We start from the raw sequence: 10190 nt of genomic DNA on the forward strand, positions 1-10190 counted from the left end.
CAGATTGTAGCATCTGTCTTTGGCTCCAGTCATGATCCCAGGGTCCTGGGATGGAGCCCTGCATAAGGCTCCCTGCTCGGTGGTGAGTCCGCTTCTTCCTTTGCTTCTACTGCTCTCCCTGTTGGTGCTCTCACTCTCTCTGCCAAATAGATAAATAAAATCTTAAAGAAAAAAAAAGAATGAAGCACTGATACACACTACAACATGGACAGACTTTGAAAACATGCTCAGTGAAAGAAGCCAGCCACAAAAGACCACATAGTATAATATTCCTTTTATATGAAATGTCCAGAAAAGGCAAATCCAGAGACAGAAAGTAGATTAGCAGCTGCTAAGGGGTGGGGAAGAAGGAACAGGGAGGGACTGCTAATGGCTAGGGGGTTCTTTTGGAAACAAAACAAAATGCTTCTTTTAATTAAATATTATTTTATTTTATTTATTTTTTAAAAAAGATTTTATTTATTTCAGAGAGAGCACATGAGTGAGCGCAAGCATGAGTAGGGTGAGGGGCAGAGGGAGAAGCAGGCTCCCCACTGAGTAGGGAGCTCGAGGTGGGACTCCATTCCAGGACCCTGGGATCATGACCCAAACTGAAGGCAGCCACTTAACCTGAGAAGGGAAGTCTGTGTTCTAAGGCAGTTGACCAATCCAGCCGGGAAATCCCAGTCCCCGCCCCCAGGGCCATTTTGGTTTTCCCCTCCTGCCCCGCCCCCGGAGGCCGCAAGCGTGGCACAAATAGGAAGTAAGAGAGTATAACCTACCCTCTTTGTTTGTGCTCAGGGTTCAGACCTTGGGAGATTCCTCTGAGCCTGCAGTCAGTAAATAAACCTCCAATCTTCCAACGTCTGCGAGTGCCACTTGGTTCTTTAGCTAGGATCCAGTCCAGGTTCCATAACAAACCAACTGCGCCACACAGGTGCCCTAAAAATATTAGTTTGAAATTAGGGTGTCTGGGGCGCCTGGGTGGCTCAGTGGGTTAAGCCCCTGCCTTCGGCTCAGGTCATGATCTCAGGGTCCTGGGATTGAGTCCTGTATCGGGCTCTCTGCTCAGCAGGGAGCCTGTTTCCCTCTCTCTCTCTCTGCCTGCCTCTCTGTCTACTTGTGATCTCTCTCTGTCAAATAATAAATAAAATCTTAAAATAAAATAACATAAAATAAATAAAGATTTGAAATTAGAGTGTCTGGGTGGCTCAGTTGGTTAAGTGGCCACCTCTTGGTTTAGGCCCAGGTCATGATCTTAGAGTCCTGGGATGGAGACCTATGTTGGGCTCTGCACTCAGCAAGGAACCTGCTTGAGGTTCTCTCTCTTCCTCTCCCTCTGTCCCTCCTCCTGCTCACGCTCTCTCTCTTTCTAAAGTGAATACATAAATCTTTAAAAAAATGTTTTAAAATTAGATAGTGGTGATGGTTGCACAATTTTATAAATATGCTAAAATCCACTGAATTGTAAACTTTGAAAGTGTGAATTTTATGGTATAGGAATTTTTCTTAACAAAACTGTTATATTAAAAAACAACACAAGAACAAAACCCCCAATCTTTGTTTATACTTATTCACTGAGCTAACAGGTAAAGTGAATTTCTAGAGAGACATAGAAATCTTCCCTTTCTGTTTGGGAAAATTCTCTTGTCTGGCTCTATTAATTTACTCGTCCTGTTATTCTGATGTCTGTCAAGTTTTCCACTGAAATGCTGTATATTCCTTCTCAGGCATTGCCATCCTGATATAGGTTAAAAAAAAAATCTGTGGAAGCTTTTCCACTTTAAACAGATAAAAGCAAAGCTGCTTTGGTTGGAAATGTGGGAGACCTGGTATGTTAAACATACACTTTTACGTATAGTCTGATTTCTGTTACACAATGGGTAGTAAAGCAAGCCCTTTAGCTGGGACTTTTTCCTAAATAAGGAGAAATCTTATTAGACCATAAACTAGTAACTTTCTCTATCTAAAACCATTAGTGGACTTAAAATAAATAAGCAGGTCCTGCTCTGTAGCAAAATGATAAATAAATATAAATATAATATAAATAAATATAAATAAAACATCTTTTTAAAAAAGATTTTTATTTATTTGACAGAGAGACACACAGTGAGATAGAGAACACAGGCAGGAGTAGGAGGAAGGGAGCTTCCCGCTGAGCAGGGAGCCCAATAAGGGGCTTGATCCCAGGACCTTGGGATCATGACCTGAGCTGAAGGCAGCTGCTTAACGACTGAGCTACCCAGCAGCCCCTAAAGAAAACATTTTTTTAGAATGATCTGGGGAGCACTCCCGTAAGATAGGTAGATATATGTTGCTGTGGAGAATGTCTAAAAAACTCAAATATACATTTCCTGTTTTCAAAGAGCTTATACCTTCTTGGGAAGAGCTTATACATTTCTTCTGTAAAGCAGATAAGCCAGATACACAGGGAAGGTCGCGGTGGTATTAGCCGATGAGGAAGGGTTTAGAAACAGAACGTGTGAACTGAAGCCTTCCCACCATGGGAGCAAGGCCACACTACAGGGTTGAGGTCTTTTAGTGCTGCACGTGGTAGTCTGCGATCTTTCCCTCAGATCCTCAGCTGAGGGAGACAAAGCCGGGCCTCCAGCAAGGCCCCAGAAAATACAGAGGTGGAATGTAATTACGTACACCAGCTCTTTCCACACAAGCCCAGCAGGCTGAACTTCATTGTTTCCTTTCTTCAGCCCAGGCGCTGAGACAGTTGCTCACAAATGCGCCTTAACTTTATAACCTCTTTTCTCTCCTGACTGAAAAAGGCATGAGTTCTTTCCTTCATCCCCTTCCTGAGGTGCCTATTACACTCCCTTCTACCCAAGACCAGCATACTCCCCGAAGAATTTACATCTTATCTAACTTTCCTGCTCCAGGCTGTGAGCTGTTTTATACATTATTAAAGAATTGTGCAATCCTAAGCAAAGAGGTGGGAGGCAGGGAGGGTGAGAAACAGGAATTCTGTTCTCTTCTCAGGGTCTGGCCTCCCTGGAGGGCTGGGGGCTCTGTAACAGAGCAGATCATCAGTATTGCTGCAGCAACTTTCACTTTAGGACAACAGTTTCCAGAATGTGGTCAGAGAACCCCCTGGGGGCCCCAAGATCTTCCCTTTTCCCCACTATATGTCTGTATGAGACCGAATTTCAACTAAAACATATCACGACAGATTGAATGCAGAGACAGGAGAATCCAGCTGCCTCCTATTAAGCCAGACATAGGCAATTTGCCAAAAAAGTAGATGCCCTTCCTCTCAGTGATTTTTGTTTTGGTAAAGATAGCCGTTTTTTTAATTTAAAAAAATTTTTTTTAAAGATTTTATTTATTTATTTGAAAGAGAGAGATCACAAGTAGGCAGGCAGAGAGAGAGGGGGAAGCAGGCTCCCTACTGAGCAGAGAGCCCCATGTGGGGACTGAGCCAAAGGCAGAGGCTTAACCCATTGAGCCACCCAGGTGCCTCTATTTTAATATTTAATTTTTAAAAATTTTTTATTATTTATTTTAAAAGATTTTATTTATTTTATTTGAGAGAGAGCATGTGGGGGGGGGGGGGGCTGACAGGGGAGGAGAGAGAGACCCTTAAGCAGACTCCCTGCTTAGCACAGAGCCCAACACAGAGCTTAGTCCTGTATCCCTGAAATCCTGACTTGAGCTGAAATCAAGAGTCAGTGGCTCAACTGAGCCACTGAGGTGCCCCCCACCCCGCCCTTTCTTTTCATTTTTAAGTAATCTCTACATCCAAGATTGGGCTTGAACTTACAACCTGGAGATCAAGAGTTGCATGTCCCACTGACTGGGCTAGCCAGAGGCCCCAAAGATAGCTATGTTTTGTTTTTTTTTTAATATTTAATTAATTAAAATTTGATGCAGAGAGGGAGAGGGGGAGCACATGCATAAGCAGGGGAGTGTCAGGCAGAGGGAGAGGGAGAGGCATCTTTACCCTGAACAAGAGGCCCCACACGGGGCTCCATCCAAGGACCCGGAGATCATGACCAGAGCCAAAGGTAGATGCCTAACTGACTGAGCCATCTGGGTGCCCCGATAGCTATGTTTTATTTTTATTTTTATTTTTTTATTATTTACTTGACAGAGAGAGCGAGAGAGAGAGCACAAGTAGTCAGAGTGGCAGGCAGAGGGAGAGGGAGAAGCAGGTTCTCCATTGAGCCAAGAGCCTGATGTGGGGCTTGATCCCAGGACCTTGAGATCATGACCTGAGCCAAAGGCAGATACTCAACCGATTGAGACACCCAGGTGCCCTGATAGCTATGTTTTAAATGAAAATGCTATTTATGTTAACATGTAATGTATTTTTGTGGTTAATGGTTTTTTTTTAAGATTTTGTTTATTTATTCGATAGAGAGAGCAAGAGACATAAGCAGGCAGAGCAGCAGAGGGAGAGGAAGAAGCAGACTCCCCCCTGAGCAGGGAGCCTGATGCGGGGCTTGATCCCAGGACCCTGGGATCATGACCCAAGCTGAAGGCAGTCGCTTAACCAACTGAGCCACCCAGGCGCCCCTTTGTGGTTTATGTTAAACAAATTAATATTTTAAAAGTTTTATTTCAATTTTCATATAATGAATATTGATAAAACCCACGTAAAGAGAGCTTCTGGGAGACCTTAACAATTTTTTAAATTGTAAAGGGGTTGAGATTTAGAAGTTTGAGAACTGCTTCTTTAGGGCTACTCTTGGCCCCCATTTCTTCTCAGTCTTGCTCTTCCTGAGAGACCTCCCCCAGCCCCACTGCTTCATGTACCACCTCTGAGCTGATACGTGTTCTGGGCACCATGTGAGCTCCCATGGGCAAGGGTGCCAGGGAAGCAAGGTCGCCTCCGACAGCTGACACAACAGATGTGATCAATCCTTCACTCATTCCACAAATACTTATCGAAGTATTTCGATAAATATTTATCAAATATATATTTGATATATACACACACACACACACACACACACACACATATATATATATATATATATATATATATATATATATATATATATATATGGCATGTGCCACATAGTATTTAGGCGATGGGGTTACAACAGTAAGCAAAGCAGAAAATTCCCGAACATTTTACTGGGTTATATAAGGAGAGTGTAAAAGAGTATAATGAGAAAGAAAACCGTATGTAGAAGTAACACTAGAAATTACCTGTAAGAGCTTGACTTTATAAAGTATTTGGGGTAATCCCAAATTTCAGGTTCTTTTCCCACAGGGTTACCAAAGGCGATATTCAGACAACAGACCATGATAAAGGGAAATAATGTGATAAAGGGTGTGAGTGTGGGTGTATGTGTGTGTTTTCCTCTATCCTGTAAATTATGTTTCTAAGTAGCCATTCTGCCAATAGGCCTCTGGGAAGTAGGTGTTGACACATTCCATCTTAGTAAGAAGGTAGATATGATGCAGGAAAAGTTCGTGCCCGCCGTGGGAGTTGGGGAAGGAGAAGAACCAGGAAAGCAGACCTTATGACTGGCAGCTCAGATACAAGACAAAACTAGCAACCTTGCAGTACAAGCTGGTGATAATCCAGAGAAGAACATGGGCTGTGAGAAATCATGAGGTCATCTAAGTACCGCCTTCCACACACCTTCTGGAGGAAGAAAAGAAAAAGGAAACAGCTCTAATAGGGATCCCATTACCTGGGATGGGACCATGTTAAGTTAGAAGAGTGAAAGACTTTGTTTTATTGAGTATGAAACCCTGAGGCAGGGAACTCTGATAAGAACGACTCATTTAGACCCTTCCTTCTCCTTAACCCTAAACCAGGTATTACTACAAATTGGTCACATGGAAGACAGTAAGTTGAAGAGAAGAGATACCAGAGGGAAAAGAGAACAGGATAGACAGGTCTCTTCTCCAGAACGAATTGGTTCCCACCTTCTTTGCCACATAGGTCATCCAGAAGGGAAAAGCACAGAGATCTCTCCTTACACACTTACAACATTAATACAAGAAAGGGAGGGCTGAGGTGCCTGGCAGGCTCAGTCAGTGGAGCTTGGGCATCTTGATTTTGGGTTGGGAGTTCAGACCCCGCATTGGGTGAACAGATTACTTAAAATTAAAAAATCTTTTTTTTTTTTTTTTTTTTAAGATTTTATTTATTTGACAGAGAGAAATCACAAGTGGGCAGAGAGGCAGGCAGAGAGAGAGAGAGAGAGAGGAGAGGAAGCCGGCTCCCCGCAGAGCAGAGAGCCCGATGTGGGACTCGATCCCAGGACCCTGAGATCATGACCTGAGCTGAAGGCAGAGGCTTAAGCACTGAGCCACCCAGGTGCCCCAAAATTAAAAAATCTTTTAAAAGAGAAAAGAGAGGGGTGCCTGGGTGGCTTAGTCATTGTGCCTTCAACTCAGGTCATGATCTCAGGGCCCTGGGATGGAGCCCAGTGTGTTGGGCTCCCTGCTCAGTGGGGAATCTGCTTCTTTCTCTCCCCCTGCCTCTCCACCTCACTCGTGCTGTTTCTCTCAAATAAATAAGGTCTTAGAAAAAAGAGACAGAGAGAGAGAGAGATCTAGAGAGGAAAACAATGGTGAGGGGAGCAGGGGCAGTTTCTTCCATCCTGGAAAAGTTCTAGCATTCTGACAAGATAAGGAAGAAAAAGAGCCCCAATCTCATGTGGCCCAATGACAGTCCGGAAATGACCCATCAGTATATTGCAAACCAGTTTCTAATGAACCATGTTGTTCCTCTTGTAGCCAGAACACAGGCGTGCAGGATCACCTGGTTCTGCGGCTTCCACACAGACCAGGTTCTGCCACTCATTGCTGACAAAATCCAAAGACAGAGAAATGAGTGGTAATGAAACAAAAAAGGAATTAATTTCAGCGAGGCTGACAGTGGAAAGAGAGCCACGTGGTGTCTGAGACCATCTCCGAAGTGCTGAAAACACTTCCAGGTTTACATGAGGAAAATGGGGGACAAAGGTGGGTGGGTGCATGCCGGGAAGCTGGGAAGGTAAGTGCAACCATTGCCAAGGGCACGATCTTACTGCCTCAGGGCAGTTCTTACTGCTTGAGGGGATAGTTTCAGTTCCCATCAGAGCCTGCTTTGCCCCCGAGGTCTTTCACCTGAGTTAAGAGAGGAGCTGGAAAGAACTTAATCACTTAGAAAGTACAGAGGTCAAAATGGAGGCATAGTTGAAGTCCTTTTTCACTCTGCCAAACTCCCCTACCTTTCCTAGTCGGATTTGGTTAACGTAGGTAATAGTTCTTACATCCTGCAGTTCTGTGTCCTTTCCTGCCCGGAGATTTTAGGTGAAATTACTTGTCCAGAAGGATTATGCATATAGAAATGATTCAGTCATCCAGCTAATATTTATTGAGCTTGAGGGTTTTGCTCAGTTATGAGTCCTGAAATCGCTTCTGTGATCCAGTCTCCTGAGATGTGATATGCAGTGAAATGGATCCAGCTAAGGAGGAGGGCTGATTGAAAAGTCAGGAGGTAGATGATGAACAGGAGAAATAAGACCAACGTTCCAAAGCCCTAAATAAGCTAAAGTTCCTGGTTGACAGAAAGGGACCGTCTTGTGCACACAAAATAGGTTCAGTGTTGACCATTTCCTTCTCTGGATGTGATTTCTCCTTGACTTTGCGGTGCTGATGCAATCTTGTTCCACGGGTAGTTTATGCCTTTTAAAAAAATGTTTTCTAAAAAAATTGATTGACAGTTCCAATGTTCCCATACTCTTTCTAGCAATTTGAATCACCTTCCTTCAACTTCCTTAGAGGTGCCTACACAAAACGACCCAAATGTCAGGGCTGTTAAAAGACAAACTGAGGCATATGAAAAAATTTTAAGAGTTTATTCGAGCAAAAATGAGTGGGAATCAGGCAGTGCCAAAGCAGAAGTGGTTATCCTAACCACTTGGCCAGCAGAAGCTAGGGAAAGACAAAAAAAAAAAAAAAAAAAAAAAAAAGAGAGAGAGAGAGAGAGAGAAAAGAAAAGGCAGACACAAAGCAAAGAAATGATGAGATTTGCTGTAGCTTAAGCCTTTGCCTCATTCAGAAAAATCTTATTGGCTGTTTGTGATTGGCTGTCCTCAGGCCTGATTTCTCAGCATTCAGGAATTCACAGCGTTTGGTTTGCTAGAGCTCTAAGACATCAGAACCACCCAGGTCTACAGGCCTCCTTGTTTAACTTAACACAGCACAGAACAATGGCTGGCTGTTCAGTTGACTCTAGCACAGAGTTAGCTTATCCATGGCAAAATTTAAATCACAGATCTACCATAGATTCAATGCACTTTCCTCCAGCGTTTTGTTAATGTGTTTTCGGGGAATATTAACCTAAATGAAATGTAATTAGTATGAAAAACCTGTTCTCTGAAAACAAAACAGGTTATGCCTAATTTTTAGATCATTTACGAGGCAGGTGATAAATGGTAAAGGCCCTGATATTAGACCATCTAAGTGAAGTCCCAGCAACTGAATTTACTAGCTCTGTGACTTTAAAAGGGTTATTTGATGCCTGTCTGCTTCATTTTTCTTATATGTAAAATGGAAGTTATAATAAATAGCTTCTTATCCAGAGTTTGAGAGAGTAAATGAGCCAGTTACTGTCCAGTAGATGATAAATGATGTGCAATAAATATCAGTTTCATCATTATTAGTTTTAAAGTTTCTTTCCTGTTCTCTTCCATTTGTATAGTTAAGGCCATTTTCTTCTTCTTCTTCTTCTTCTTCTTCTTCTTCTTCTTCTTCTTCTTCTTCCGGAGCGCTGCGCACGTAGCGCGCGCTGACGTCGCCTCCCGTGGGCCCCTTCCATCCCCCACCCCACCGCGCGCCCGAACACCGAAACCCCCTGGAACTGCGCCAGCCTTCTAAATTGGGGCTGTTGCTGGGGCGCAGCCGCTCCTCTCATTGGCTGGCTCCCGGGAGCCAATCAACAGCGCCAGCGCATGCCTCCCCCTCCCCCTCCCTTCCCAGCTAGAACAGAGCGGGCGTCACGGAAACTTCCCTCCCGAGTAAACAGCCGCCCCTCACCCCGGCCCCCCCTTCCCGACCCCTCAGAGCAGGGCCCCAAATTCCAGGGCCCGGCCGTGCCCGTCTAAGGGCCAGAACTCAACAGCCTCCATGTCCCCCTCGCGGTCCTTACCTCTCTTCTGAACAAGGGCTGGCCGGGCGCCGCGGGCGGCAGCTGGCCGGGGAAAGGGCTCGCTTCCTCAGTTGGGGTTGCGGCCGCAGGACCTGGGGCCAAACTGGCCGCCTGGTCCGGGACTTCCTGCGTTCCGCTCGGGCCCGTCGCGGGGCTCCGCCCGCCCTCGAGGCTCGGCCGGTGCTGCTGGTACTGATGGAAGCGGCTGGGCAGCTGCCCCGCCGGGCTGGCCCGCACCCTCTTCTTTCGCCGCTTCTTTGGCGCTGCCCGAGGGGTGCCTCCCGCCGTAGCTAGACTACAGTTGGACAGAGGTGCAGGGGCGCGAGGCTGTGGGGTCAGACAGGGACCGTCTCCCCCGAGGAAGTGAGGGAGGAAAAGGGTGGGGGGCAGTGCCCGGGGGTCCGGGATCCGGGGTAAAGGCGGAGGGGCCGTGGTCACCATCGGGAGGGCCCCGAAGTAACCACGGGTGGAAAAGCCCAGAGACGCAAGGCGGCCGCCCAGGACAAGTGGCTCCCGCTGGGGGACGGAGACGACGGTCATAGCTCTAGGAGGAAAGTGGCTCAGCAAGAAGAAAAGGAGGAAGTGAAGCCAGCGATCACAGGGCGGCGGCGGCGGCGGCGGCGGCGGCGGCTGCTGCTGCTAAGAGAGCCCGACTGGAGCGCGGACCATGGTTCGGGCGGTGGCGGCGCAGCAACAAACAGCTTCAGCCTCAGCGCGGAGTGTTGTTATCAGAAGCTCCGCCCTGTGCCCGCCCACCTCCCTCCAGGAGCCCAATCAGAATGCGACAGAACTGGCCACGCCCCTTCTGCTCTCCCTCCACCGCCTCGGAGAGACGCACACAAACAACCAGCTTGCTGCAGCCCCGCACAAAGAGCACGCACTGCGCAGGCGCTGCCAACGGGCTCTTTCGGGAAGAGCCGGTCCCGCGAACAATGAAGTTCCGTTTCAGCCCCACCTCCCCCACCCTTCTCCTTACTAGCCCCCGCACCTTGCCCCGAAGGCAGTGGTGGAAGTGCCGTATCTAGGCTGAATTTGGAAAAGGGGATGGGGGCGGGAGAAAGAATCGAGAAACATCAAGGCCCTTGATGCTTCCTCAGCTACT

At 46.4% G+C, this 10190-nt stretch overlaps 1 pseudogene across 1 annotated transcript; it reads right to left on the minus strand.

Annotated features, from left to right (window-relative positions):
- Window positions 1-9025: 9025 nt before the first annotated feature.
- LOC111158825 lies at window positions 9026-9786 on the minus strand (annotated as a pseudogene). The gene has a single exon (XR_002641381.1). The product of XR_002641381.1 is annotated as a proline-rich nuclear receptor coactivator 1 pseudogene (transcript).
- Window positions 9787-10190: the final 404 nt, after the last annotated feature.

Source organism: Enhydra lutris, unplaced genomic scaffold (assembly GCF_002288905.1).
Source record: "Enhydra lutris kenyoni isolate GAN:26980312 unplaced genomic scaffold, ASM228890v2 scaffoldscaffold63, whole genome shotgun sequence".
NCBI classification, from domain to species: Eukaryota; Metazoa; Chordata; class Mammalia; order Carnivora; family Mustelidae; genus Enhydra; species Enhydra lutris.